This window comes from Odocoileus virginianus, chromosome 6 (genome assembly GCF_023699985.2).
Source record: "Odocoileus virginianus isolate 20LAN1187 ecotype Illinois chromosome 6, Ovbor_1.2, whole genome shotgun sequence".
NCBI lineage: Eukaryota > Metazoa > Chordata > Mammalia > Artiodactyla > Cervidae > Odocoileus > Odocoileus virginianus.
Window position 1 is genome coordinate 1404092 of NC_069679.1, and position 13336 is coordinate 1417427.

At 42.0% G+C, this 13336-nt stretch overlaps 1 protein-coding gene across 2 annotated transcripts in view; it reads left to right on the forward strand.

Moving 5' to 3' along the window:
• The window catches only part of IQGAP2 (IQ motif containing GTPase activating protein 2), a 296977-nt gene that overhangs the window by 107051 nt on the left and 176590 nt on the right, over positions 1-13336 (forward strand). The gene's annotated exons all lie outside the window — the stretch shown is intronic.

Here is a 13336-nt window from a genome sequence, read left to right on the forward strand (position 1 = left end):
AAGTTGGGCACCGAGGAGTTGACGCTTTTGAACTGTGGTGTTGGAGAAGACTCTCTAGAGTCCCTTGGACTGCAAGGAGATCCAGCCAGTCCATCCTAAAGGAAATCAGTCCTGAATATTCATTGGCAGGACTAATGCTGAAGCTGAGGTTCCAACACTTTGACCACCTGCTGCGAAGAACTGACTCATTTGAAAAGACCTTGATGTTGGGAAAGATTGAAGGCAGGAGGAGACAGGGACGACAGAGGACGAGATGGTTGGATGGCATCACTGACTCGATGAACGTGAATTTGAGTAAGCTCTGGGAATTGGTGATGGACATGCAAGCCTGACATGCTTGTAGTCCATGGGGTTGCAAAGAGTCAGAGTGACTTTGCAACTGAACTGACACTCTAATCTGTTATAAGGAGGACAACTTAAAGAAAAGGTTTCATTTTTTATTTCACTGGAGACGTTCAGGATTGGGGACGAGAGCTGGGAGTGATAATCAGAAGTTAGACCTATCACTTAGTGAGTTGCGTGATTACAAAATTGTTCCCCAACTGGAAAACGGACTGTTGTAAGGGTTAAATTGAAAGCTTCTAGTTTATTGTAGAAACTTACCACTAAAATGTTAGTGTTGCACACAGGGAAGAAAGGAGAGTTCGGCATTCGACTTAGACGTCCATTCACCTGCTGATTCTTAGTATTCTTTGGGCAGAGGTGATTTGCCCTAACTTATCTTGAATTTGTTAGCTACCTACCAAAAAACATTAAGGGAGTTGATGGAACCCCAGAAGAAATTCACCTAGTATATCTCCATCTGATTCTCAGTTTTTAGGAGAATAATAAAAGTTCTTTGGGAGAGTTTTAAAATTTTACACTTGAATTTAGTTGACCAAAATGACATTTGGGTCCAATGTGAATTTTAGTAAATTAAAATAATTGAGTTTCAAGTTTTTGATTTACACATGTCTAAACCTTTGCAAAGCAGGAAATTCCTATTAGAAATTTATTATTTTACTTAGGATCTACTTATATACCAGAGGACATAAGATATTGTCTACTAGCCCAATAAACCTGTTTATTATCTCTAATTTATATACATTAAAATTCACTTTTTTAGTGTAAAGTTCTATAAGTTTTAACAATTGTATATATTTGTGTAATCATCACCACGATAAGGATACTGAACAGTTATATTACCCCAAAAGTCTCCCTTTGTACTGCTCCTTTGTAATCAAACCTTCTCCCTACTCCTAACCATTGACAAGCGCTGATCCATAGTTTTGTTTTTTTCAGGACACCATGTGAATGGAATCATTAAGTAGTAACTTTCAGAGACTGGCTTTTACTTTCTTTCAATCAGCATACTTTGAGATTCACTCATGTTGTTATGTGTAATGATGATTCATGCCTTTTGTTGCTGAGAAGTACTCCACTGTAGGGAGATGCCACAGTTTGGAGAACATGTGAGATATCTTTGGTTGTTGGCATTATGAATAGTGCTGCTATAAACACTCATGTACAGAGTTTTGTGTGAATATAAGTTTTTTATTTCTCTATTATTATAATAGTATGTAAGAGTGAGATTGCTGGATCATATGGAAAGCAGCTGCTACAGAATTTTCCAGGGTGTACCATTTTGCATCCCCACCTGCAATGTATGACAATTCTAGTTCTTCTGCCTCTTCCTTAGCACTTGATATTGTCAATTTCTTGTTGTTTTGTTGTGCTTTTGTTTTAGCCATTCAAATGCCTGAGTGGTAGTAAGTTGACGTGGTTTATTATTTTGTATTTTCCTGACGGCTAATCTTATTACGTGCTTTTTGGCTAAGTACTTTTGCCCATGTTAAAATTAGACTTCTTCTTGTTGAGTTTTGTGACTTCTTTATACATTTTGATACAGTCCTTTGTTGGACATATGATCAACAAAATTTTTTGAATCAGTAGCTTATCTTTCTACTCTCTTTAACGGTCATAAAGTTTTTGATTTTGATGAAGTCCAGTTTATTAATTTTTCTGCTTTTATGTTTGTGTTTCAGTGTCCTACCTAAAAACATTTTGCCTAACCCAAGGTCAGAAAGATGCTCTTTGTGTTTTTTCCCTAATAGTTTTATACTTTGATGTTTTAAGTCTGTGATACATTTTGAGTTAATCTTTGTATAAAATTAAAGTTCATGTTGAGGTTCATTTGTTTGGTTGTGGCTTTCCAATTGTTCTACCACCATTTGTGGAAAGGCTACCCTTTTCCCATTGAATTGCCTTTGTGCTTCTGTCAAAACTCAGTTGATCCTATTCACATGCCTTTACTTCTGAATTATACTCAGTTCCATTCATCTGTGTGTCTATCCTTTTGCTAATATTACAGAAAGTCTTGAGATTGGGTAATCTGAGTCCCCTAGCTTTTTTTTTTTTTTTTCAAAATTGTTTTACTACTTGAACCCCTTTGCCTTTCCATATAAAGTTTATTATTGACTTGTCTATACTTCTAAAAAATCCTGAAATTTTGATGGGGCTTGTATTAGATCAATAGATCAGTTTGATAATTGGCATCTTGACCATATTAAGTCTTCCAGTCTCTGAACATGAAAGGTCTCTATCCATTTATCTAGGTCATCTTTGGGTTCTTTCCTCAGCGCTTTGCAGTTCTTACCTATTTTTAAAGTAGAAACATTCGTTGATTCTGATGCCCTTTTTTTCAGGCATTTTTTAATCTTTCTTAGTAAATAATTTTTTTTAATCCAGTTTTCCTCTGCTGCAGTAGTAACACCAGGAGACTCAGTCATTAGTCCAGATTTCCATCTTACTTAGTTCTGGACCTGAGCCCTTAATGATAGAACGTCCCCTTCGGTAGCGCAGAGCCCGTGTTTAACCAATTGCATCGATCAAGCCCACTTCTCGTAAGTCACAACCCAGCAGACAGTGACCTTGTGTCACTATATCCTATTTCACTCCTCTTCATTTAATGTTGCAGTTTCTATCTTTGGGGGAAAGCAGGCAAAATCCAATTTGTAATGGTTAGGACTAGTTGTCCACTTAAACAATAGAAAACTGAGTCATAAATTCTGTCTTCATAAAACTCCTCCATACTTTTGGAAAATGACTCATTTTTAGGCGGCGTCTGCCATAGATAGTTGCCAGAAAATGATCTAACTTGGATAAGCTTGATGCTTTGCACAAGTTTCAGGGCCCCTGTAGAGAGAGCATTGAGAACTAGCGACCATCGATCGTATGCATGTCTGTGTGCCAGGGTCATCAGTCCGTCAGCAGGAGTCACTGGAGCGTTTGAAATGTTCTAATTCAGTTTTCTCAAACATTGCTTCAGAATCACCTGGAGAGCGTATTGAAATACAGATTGTTGTGTTCCACCCCCAGAGTTTATGTTTCAGTAAGTCTGGGATGGGCTGGAGAATTTACATCTCTAACAAGTTCCAGGAGTTACGAAGGCTGTTGGTTTGGGGAGCACTCTGAAAACCATTCTTTTGGTTTATCTTGTCTGAGTCACTCAAAAGAATTGACGATTTTTAAAAACACAGCTGACTGAATCTCACTGAGATGTTACATGTTTACAATGACATCATTCTCCCCCATGATTGCGTGGATTTGTTCCCAGGCATCTTGGGTTGTTAATGGGATGGGAACTTCTCCCACTAAGGAGCTTCCTCTGCCGCAAACAGGGAAGAGAAGGCTGTGGCCTCCTGTGTTCTGCTCCCTCCTTTTGTCAACGCAGGATGGGACAGAACCTTTGAAATTTCACAGGTGGTTGGGTGGCATGGATGGTTGGCTGACTCAGTGGACACGAGTGTGAGCAAACTCAGAGAGACAGCGAAGGACGGGAAGGCCTGGCGTGCTGCCGTTCATGGAGTTGCAAAGAGTTGGGCATGACTTAGTGACTGAGCAGCAATACCTTGAGAGTCCGCCTCAGGTGCTTTTGCCAGTAGGAGGATGTTTAAATTTGTTCGTTTGACTTAGTCAAAGAATGTTGTTCTAAATTTTGTAGGTTGAAAGCAGACTTAGTTTGGATGTAGGGAAAAGAATTCAGCAATGTTCAGAAGGAATTTGCAAGATAAACCTGTGGTTCATTCCAAAATGTTTATCATTGACTGAAAGATTGACTCCTGTATCCCTTGATAGAGCATTGATAGTAGGTAGAATGGAAAGGTCAGTCATTAACCAAGGAAATCTGTGTTCCTAGTGCTTTGGAGGTCGGTAAAGTGGCCTTGAATAAGGTACTTAACGTATGTGAGTCTTTGTTTAGTCACGAAACAGGAGTTTGGGGGATAAGTGACCTTTTAAGTTCCTTTCTGACCTTGAGGTTTTATGTTTTTTGGTTCCTATTTACATCCAACTTACATCAATGGTGCCATTTTTTTCTTACTACCATCCATCTCCATTATAAACTGCATACCTTTCTGAGAGCTGTGTAATACCCTGATATCAAAAGGAGAAAAAATGTAATTAGCAAACTCATGAATTTCCTTTCAGTATTAATTTTCAAAGGAAGAGATATTTGAACCACACTCTATGCTCTGCTCATTCGAGACCTTATATCAAATGTTTGCTACCTGTGTTGAAATAGAGAATTTGCACATCTTTCTAAAAAGTGTACACTTTTGTCTGCAGATGTCAAATAGACTAGACACAGCTGAAAAAGAGATGAAACTGTAGCTTGTTGCAAGTATAATACATAGAAGGAGTTTCTGATCACTTACTGTCCAATCAGCTCTATAATAATAGCTCAGCTTTCATCACCAAGCCCTGAATAGAGTGGGAGAGTCACCAGCAGTCTAGTCCGGAACCCACTTTTTCTAAAGTGCTTTGAAGACAAAAATGTTCATCTAGTAAATAGTGAGGAGCTCCTGCTTAGTAACTGCATCTCTTTTAATTGGCTTAAATTGGGATAATTAGGAGAAAACAAAGTTGGGGCCAAGATTCAGGCTTTTAGACTTGCTATGTACATCTTGATTCAGGTGATTATGCCTGCAGTGTGCCTGCTACCTGCTTTTTGAGGCAGACAAGATTAGATAGATCTGAGTGCCCTTTGCCTGATTTTTTTTACATATAGTTTTAAGAAATCTTTAACTCAAGCAGGAAACTGCACACCATACTATTGTTTTAGGAATCTATAAATCAGGGGGCGCAGCTCTGAGGTGGGTGTGGGCCTTGTTGGGCCACTTACTGGGATGGAGGGTAAGGCATAGGACAGCCCACTCTCAGATTCACCTGGGAGTCCAGCAGAATTCTGGCCTTAATAATGTAGGGAATCAATCTTTGGAACTGGATGAAACAAAACACCTTAGCTAAAAGCCTGCCTCCCGGTCTATACCTGACTTACTGTGACTTTATTATCTATACTGTGTGTCCTAAACATATTTTTAAAAAATTCACGGAAGCTGGGCTAATTCGTAAATCTTTTCATAATAATCCAGGGCCCCTGTGAGGGCTCCTGTTCTCCAAAGGCACCCTCTTTTGGGGAATTGATTAATACCAATCCAGTGACGTATAAACTACAGCTCTGTGATTATGGAAAAGCAGAAATGAAGGCAGTGTTGACCAGTCAAGCCCACGTGTCTGGGCAGAAAAGAGTCCACAATTTCTCACTCTGCTTTTAACACAGAACCACAAAGAATCTCTTTGTTAACAGTCAGAAAATGCAGTTAAACTAGCTAGAGGAAGAAATGATATCATGGCCCAGTTGAATCAACTATGAAATACTTTTTATCAAAAAGATTCTTTACCCTTATAGCCGTAGCACTCACATTCTTGTGGGTATTGAATGGAAAATTCACTTGAAAAGACAGTTAACAGAAATGGCCTCATTGAAGAGGTAGGGACAGTTTTACAGTATAAGACTCACTATTAAAAGTGTGAGATACATTAGTTTTTCTCTCTGCCTCATCTTCTCAGATCTTGTGGTAACATCAGGACGATGCCGTCCTGTGATTGCACTCTAGCCTATCACAAATGCATGCCTCGTGCCAGCATACTCAGTGAGGAAGTGCTCACTTCCTTTGCCTTATTTTCATTGAGGAAACCCATGCCTGTCCATTGTGCGTGCGAGTCTGGCATCTTGTTTAAGTGCATTCCCGTGAGACTGCCCCGGAGTCTGGATTTGAGGGAGAACTCTGTCTTTCTTTGCATTTTTTAGTATGAGAGAGATGTTACCTGATCCTCAGAGAATCTTGGCGGCAGTCTAACAGCCATCTCTGGATTCGTTTACTGTTGTTTCATAAGAACGCTTTTTTTTTTCTTTGTTTTAACTAATTGTTTTGTTGTTTGCTAATGGAAATGGTTCCGTGCTGGCAGGCGATTGTTAGGCAGTTCTAGGATTTCTGATACATGCGTCATTCTTCATGTCAGAAGAATGATAAGTTGGCTTTTGGCCCATCATACTTAAAGTTGACTTGAGACTAAAAATCTGGAGCCATGCAAATTTATAAATATACGTACTCCTTAATAGCAGACAGTGTCTTAGTTGATTTAGTGGTGGAATCGTCAATGAAAGATTTTTGAAAAGATGGGGGGTGATGGTGAGCATTTTAAGATAGTCTGGGAAAGGAGAGAATCAGAGAAGAAAAGTGTGTGAGGCAGGCTGGGTAGGAAAATTAAGAGATTTAGGCTCTGGGGTAAGAAAAGGGGTTCTTGGGGTTTCTGTCTGCCAGGAGCTCCTTTAGCAGTCTGTCAAAGGCTATGGAACTCCTATCATAATTGTTTTACATAAGACACATAGGACTGCAAAGGAAGCCAACTATATTGAAAAACAGTTATGAAAATATTTGAGAAAAGAAATGTGTGATAGGGTAGTATGTGCTTCTTTACTAATGTACAAAAAAAGCTCTAGGATCTAATGACCACTGTAATTTTTAAGTTATGATGAGCATAAATAATATTTTTAAATTGACAGCAACTGTATGGAAAATATATTTATTGGTGACAAAGTCAGGTTCTGCCAACAACTATTGTGGTTGGTTGCTTTTATTCATAATTGAAAAGTGTTAGTCACTCAGTGGTGTCCAACTCTTTGCGACCCCATGGACTGGGGCCCACCAGGTTTCTCTGTCTGTGGAATTCTCCAGGCAAGAATACTGGAGTGGGTAGCCATTCCCTTTTCCAGGGGATCTTCCCAACCCAGGGATTGAACCCAGGTCTTCTGTGTTACAGGCAGACTCTTCACTATCTGAGCCGTCAGGGAAGCCCATAATTCACAACTGAAGGAAAATGTTAAATTTCAAGTAGAAGTGGACAAAAAGTGAAATATAATTATTTTCCTATCCCAGGCTCTAGAGAGAAGCCTGTCAGGTTAAGATCCCCCAGGTCAGAGGGACTTGGCTCAGATATTAATTTGGCCATTTACTGGCTATGTGACCTTGACCAAGTTAACCTTATATGGTGTGTTTCCTCATCTATAAAGGGTGGATGTACCTACTTTGAGGAGTTACTGGAAAGTTTCAGAAGAGATGAATAGCCCAGTTCCTTGTGGAAAGAGGGTGACTTGAAGCATGTTGCTTCCTCTAACTGGCTTTCTTTTAGCGGTTGTATTATAAAATGAACTTACTGCAACTGCTGACAGACTAAGGCAGACTCTCCACTAGGGAAGGGCGCTAGAGACACAGATTTTATAGAGAGCAAAAGACTCCTTTTACCTTTAGATTTCCTTAAGGATTCTTGAACCTTAACGGGTAAGTTATGGTATAATGTGAAGGAGAGAAAGCACTATTAAATATTTGAGAAGGCTCTGAATAGGAAAGACCCTCCTTGCCTTGTAATCTGAAGCCTCTACTTGCAAAGAGATGGCTTTGGGCTGGTTGTAAAGATTTCAACTAGGAGTAGCCTTGCCTCCCAGGGCTTCCCTTCCAGTGACTCAGCAGCAAAAGAATCCGCCTGCAACGCAGGAGATGCAGGAGGCTCGGATTCGATCTCTGGGTTTAGAAGATCCCAGGGAGAAGGGAACAGCAACCCACTCCAGTATTCTTGCCTGGGAATCCCCTGCAGGCTACAGTCCATGGGGTCGTAAAGAGTCAGACATGCCTGAGCAACTGAGCACGTGTGCACACGTGCACGCACACACACACACACACACACACACACAGCCTTGCCTCCCCGCCATGAGGTCCCCTCATGATTGATTGCCTGAGGATATGAACATGTCTTGGCTGCTTCTAGAAGGGGGAGTTTCTTGGGTCACATTCTTGGGTCACACATTCTACACCTACGGAGCCCCCCAGTCTGGTCACACTATTACATTCTGGTTTTATGCATAAGGACTTCCCTGATAGCTCAGTTGGTAAAGAATCTGCCTTGAATGAAGGAGACCCTAGTTCAATTCCTGGGTCGGGAAGATCCCCTGGAGAGGGGATAGGCTGCCCACTGCAGTATTCATGGGCTTCCCTGGTGGCTCAGCTGGTAAAGAATCCATCCGCAATGTGGGAGACCTGGATTCGATCCCTGGGTTGGGAAGATCTGGAGAAGGGAGTGGCTACCCACTCCAGTATTCTGGCCTGGAGAATTCCATGGACTGTATAGTCCATGGGGTCGCAAAGAGTTGGACACGACTGAGCAACTTTCACTTTTCATTCATAAGATATGGTCTAGCTTTATTACTTGACCTGAGGGGAAACTCAGAAGGGTGGGAAGCCTGGTTCTGAATGATGATTTTCTTAAGCAAATGTGCTTCCAGGGCACACGGGTGAGGCCCTTCGCTGGCAGCCACAGGCCGGCCTGTGCACCACACCACGTAAGCGTCTCTTTTCTCTGATGGCTTTGAAGGCAGGAGACCGTAGCGTTTGATCCCTGCCTTCGAGTGAAGCGTGAGGTCTGTGAGGCAAGGCCGTTTGAGTTTTCCTGTCCCCTGGGTAATACTAGCACCCCATTTAATGTCTCCTTTTCATCAAAACCAGATTTGTCGTCTCCCTTATTTCCCAGTGTCTGGCCAAGATAGTGATCTTTATGAAAATAAACTGGCAGTAACTCAAGCCAGATAAGAGAGAAGAGCTTGGCCCCAGCAGAAGGAAGCTGTTACCAGGAACAGACAGAGCCAGTGTTTCAGCAGCTCTGAGAAGGTGTGCGCTGCTGGTCTCACGGGGGCATCCTGCCTCCTGGGGGCAGTTGGAATCAGGAGAGCGGGGGACCTGAAGCTCTCCCGACCCCTGCCGCCATGGACCCTGCATCCTCCCAGCGCTGCTCACCCTGGACGCCCACAGTCCACCTCTCCAGCTCTTCTGTGACTTTCCTGATGCAGAAGCAGGAGTGAGGTAGAAAAAACAAACACTGTCGGCTTTACCTGGGGTGATGAGAAACACAAGGTTTGCAATTTATAGGCAATTGGCAAATGCATTGTCCATAGACTACTGGTTTTCAACATAGAGTAATTTATTAAATCACCAAGCCAAACACCCTAATTTTCATGTTAGCCTCTGAAGGTATAAATAGAACCCTAGGAGGCTTCTGTGCATTGGCCACTGTGGTGGACATTTATTGTTACTAACCGGTTTATGGGCAGGGGCAGGAAGGAAGTAGCTTATTTGTATTCACCACAGGTCATATCTTGGCTGCTTGCAGTGTTTTACTCTTGTCTCGTGTACTCTAAACTTCAGGGTACCTAAGCTCGTGCTTTATCATGCAGTAGCTTGCTAACTCACCTCCTCGTCTCATGGTTTTTGTTCTTCTGGTCCAAAGCGGTCCAATCAGAAGGATGATAGCGTATTCCTTAAAGGATGCTTCCACAATGTCATTCTCTTGTTTAAAAACCTTCCGTTTGCTTCCCTATCAAGTCTCAGGTCCACTGGCCATCACGCTCTCAGGTGAAGCCCTTTTATCTTAAGTCACCTTGTTCTCTGATCACCAGTGTGGATCAGTGGCCTCAAAAATGTGTTTTGGTTCTTTTTTTTTTTTAATTGTCAGGTATCCCTTGTTCCTTCCTATGCTTTCATTTGGGGGATTCTCTCTCAGTCAAATTCTTTCCATTCTCCCAGACTTGGTTCTGTTTTTCTTCTTCCTGCCTGGAGCCATTAGATCTTGGCCCACATCCTTCACCAGCATCCTTGTATCCTTCTCTCACTGCTTCTCCTACACATTGGGATTATTTGGTAGACTTGGTGTTATATCGGTCATGGGTTTTTTCACTTGTGGTTTGTTTTCCCTGCAAGTTAAAGCTCCTCAACAGAGTGGACTCTGCTCTATTTACTTTATGTATAACAATTCCTAGCAACTCATCAGCACACAGTAAGTGTTTACAAAGTATTTAGAAACAGACAAAAGATACCACAAGTTAGACATTCTGTAGGAGGCAATGAAGCCTTGAAGTGGTCACCAGCATTAAGTGCATCTGTTTTACAGAACCAGAAACACAGTTTTTCCCTTCTGTATTTAGCATTGATCCAGGCTCAGGGAACTGATTCATAAAAATCAAGCTCAAGTTAATGATCACCCATTCATTCACAGTGAGACTTCTACCTTCTGGGCAACTGGAGTGTCTGTCAGCTGCTCAGCACATTCTTGTCCTTGGGGCGAGGTTTCCAGAAGGTTGTTGTAGGGCTGTGGATGGCCAGGATAATGTGTTTGAAGCAACTCCGAGACCCTGGCTTTTGGTCTCTAGACTCAAGGGATACTGCGCCAGGTTTTCACTCTTCAGTTTCCTGTCTTCCTACAGAAGATTCTTTGCTTTTAAAAATTGAAGGCCTGATCTGCAGACTTAGGAGTGAAACCTGGACAGTGACATTCTCAAGGTCAGATTTTATTTGCTGGAGAAGCAAAGGGAAGGTAATTTAGACACAAGTAAAAGAACCTTCAAGAGTCTAGGGAACAGAATTTCCCAAGATGTAACTAAGGATGTGACCCAGTGATAGGCAAGGACCAAATGAATGGTATCACTGAGCTGAGAGAATGTGGGCTTCTCAGAACAGGGAAGGGACAATTTCGAGATGGCAGGTGGGAGTGTTGAGTGATACCAAGGGAAAATCAGAATCTTGAGAGCCAAGTATGACTGATGTCTGGTTAGTTTCTTTATTTTGTTGTTCCTGAAGCTGATTTGGCTGACAATTTACAATGAATAAGGGTTGCTGCAGATAAGTAGTTTTCAAACTAAATTAGCTGGATAACTTTTACATGGGACTGTACAGTATACAGAATAATACAGAGTAATGTGTATAGGTATAAAATGCTTATTTCTAAAGTATGATTTAATATGAAATTCATAATACTATAAACCAGTAGATGCTGTGGGGGATTAATTCCTAAGGTAACTGCTGATGGTCCTTTTCACATTGATGAGTATTTTTATGAGCTGAGAGCTATGCATTTACATCTTTGTCCCACGGACGATGTCAAGGGGTGTTCTGAAGTGGTGTGAGCTTGGGGAAATCTGGTTGAATGCACAGTAACTGATGGGCTAGTATAGAAAGAAGAGTTTGCCATCTCTGAGCAGCTGATAATCACTCAGACGTGGAAGAAGCTGGATGGCAGTCCTTGGCAGCTGTCAGCCGTGAGGTTTGCCCAGCGCACGTGGGAGGACAGAGTTCACTTGGTCTAGGGCGGAGACTGCACACCTCCAAGTGAAGGGTCAGAGGATTTTGAGGCCACTGGGTCTCTGTTGAAACGACTCAACTCCGCTCAGTAGCATGAAAGCATTTACAGACAATACAAAACCGAATGCATGCAGCAGGGTTCCAATCAAACTTTATTTATGGACTCAAATTTGATTTTCATATAAACTAAATATCATGAGATATTGTTCTTTGTTCAAAGTTTTCCACCCATTTGAAAATACAAAAAATATCCTTGACCCACAGGCTGTGACACACCCATTTCCAGTGTATGACATGTAATATAGGTTTAGGAGAGAAATGGTATAGAATACAGGCTGCTGTAGGTTTGCAGTAGAGTGAATGGTTACTTCATTCACTGTTTTCTTGGCGACTGATGGTTCATTCATTTTCAAAAGTTGTTGTCAAAGCTCATGAGTTTCTCAGCTGGTTTCTTCAAAGTGAATATCAACTTTGCTAAGATACTTGGTCTCTAACTAAAATACTGTTTTTGTCAGATTTCACAGGCTGTGGTTTAGTACTCGGTTTCTCCTGTTTCAAAACAAACTGTGTATGTACACAAATATGTGTATTTGCACATATACACACACACACACACACACACTCCCCACGTTGGAACACCCTTTACCTTAACAACTTCAAGTTCTTCTGGTTTTCTTTTTCATTCACCACTTTGGGGTTCTTCATTCTTCAGTGTTGGTTTATTTCTGGATGTACATCTTACTTTTCTTAGCTTCTCTGATGAAGTCCTGTTTCTTCCTAGTCTCACTGCCAGAGGAAACCACAAAAAGGATTTCTTAAAATAAAATTAAGAAAGCAAAGTAACGAGCTGTGGCTCTTGTCTGCTTTGAGAAGAATCAGAGTTTGAGGTCCACAGTTGGCATGCAAACCCCAGGTGCAGAATTCACTCAAGTGGGAGCCCGTGGCAGAGAAAGCAGAAGAATGGCATTTGGACATTTACAAAGATCCCAGAGGTGCACTTGTGTTCTGATGACTAGAACTATTGCTGACCCAAAGTTAGTAGATTAAGACTGACACATGGACTTCATTACTGGGAACAGTGTCTTTTTTGAAAATGCATTTAATTATTCAAGAAATATATGAACATGTTCTTGTCTTTTAAAATAATAGGGATAAATCACATTTTCCATTTGACATTGCCCCCTGCCCAATACTACTTCTGTCCCTGGGGGTAACCATCGTTGTCTATTTTTTCAAATATTTATTTTATTTATGTGGCTGTGCCAGGTCTCAGTTGTGGCACGCAGGATCTTTAGTGGTGGCACGCAGGATCTCTAGTGGTGGCACGCGGGATCTTTAGTGGTGGCACGCGGGATCTTTAGTGGTGGCATGCGGGATCTATTGTCCCTTACTTCCTCCTGGCCCCTGGAAGCCCAGTGGTCTGCCTGCTGAGGTTGCTGCTTCGGACAGACCTAGAGGTCTGAACTGAAGACAGGCTCCCAACGGATTCATTCTTGCCTGTACTTTGGCCCATGGAAACACCTACCCTTCTGCTCGGCAGACAGAGGACGAGCCAGTCCTAATGCTGGCAGAGCTTTCTTTCCCTCGCTGGCGACAAGGACCGTCATCCCCCTGCCTCTCGTGGCCCAGGTGCCCAGGAAGGAGGCAGACAGCAGCTCACACGCCCCCTCACTGTGGACAGATGACTTCTATGAAACTCGCCAGCTGGTCTTGTTGAAAACCCCTCTGTGAGGCCAGAAGGTGAAATGTCCATCCTTGTCCCAGTGCACAGAGGGGGCTGTGTGTGTGTGTGTGTGTGTGTGTGTGTGTGTGAGTGTGTGTGAGTGTGTATG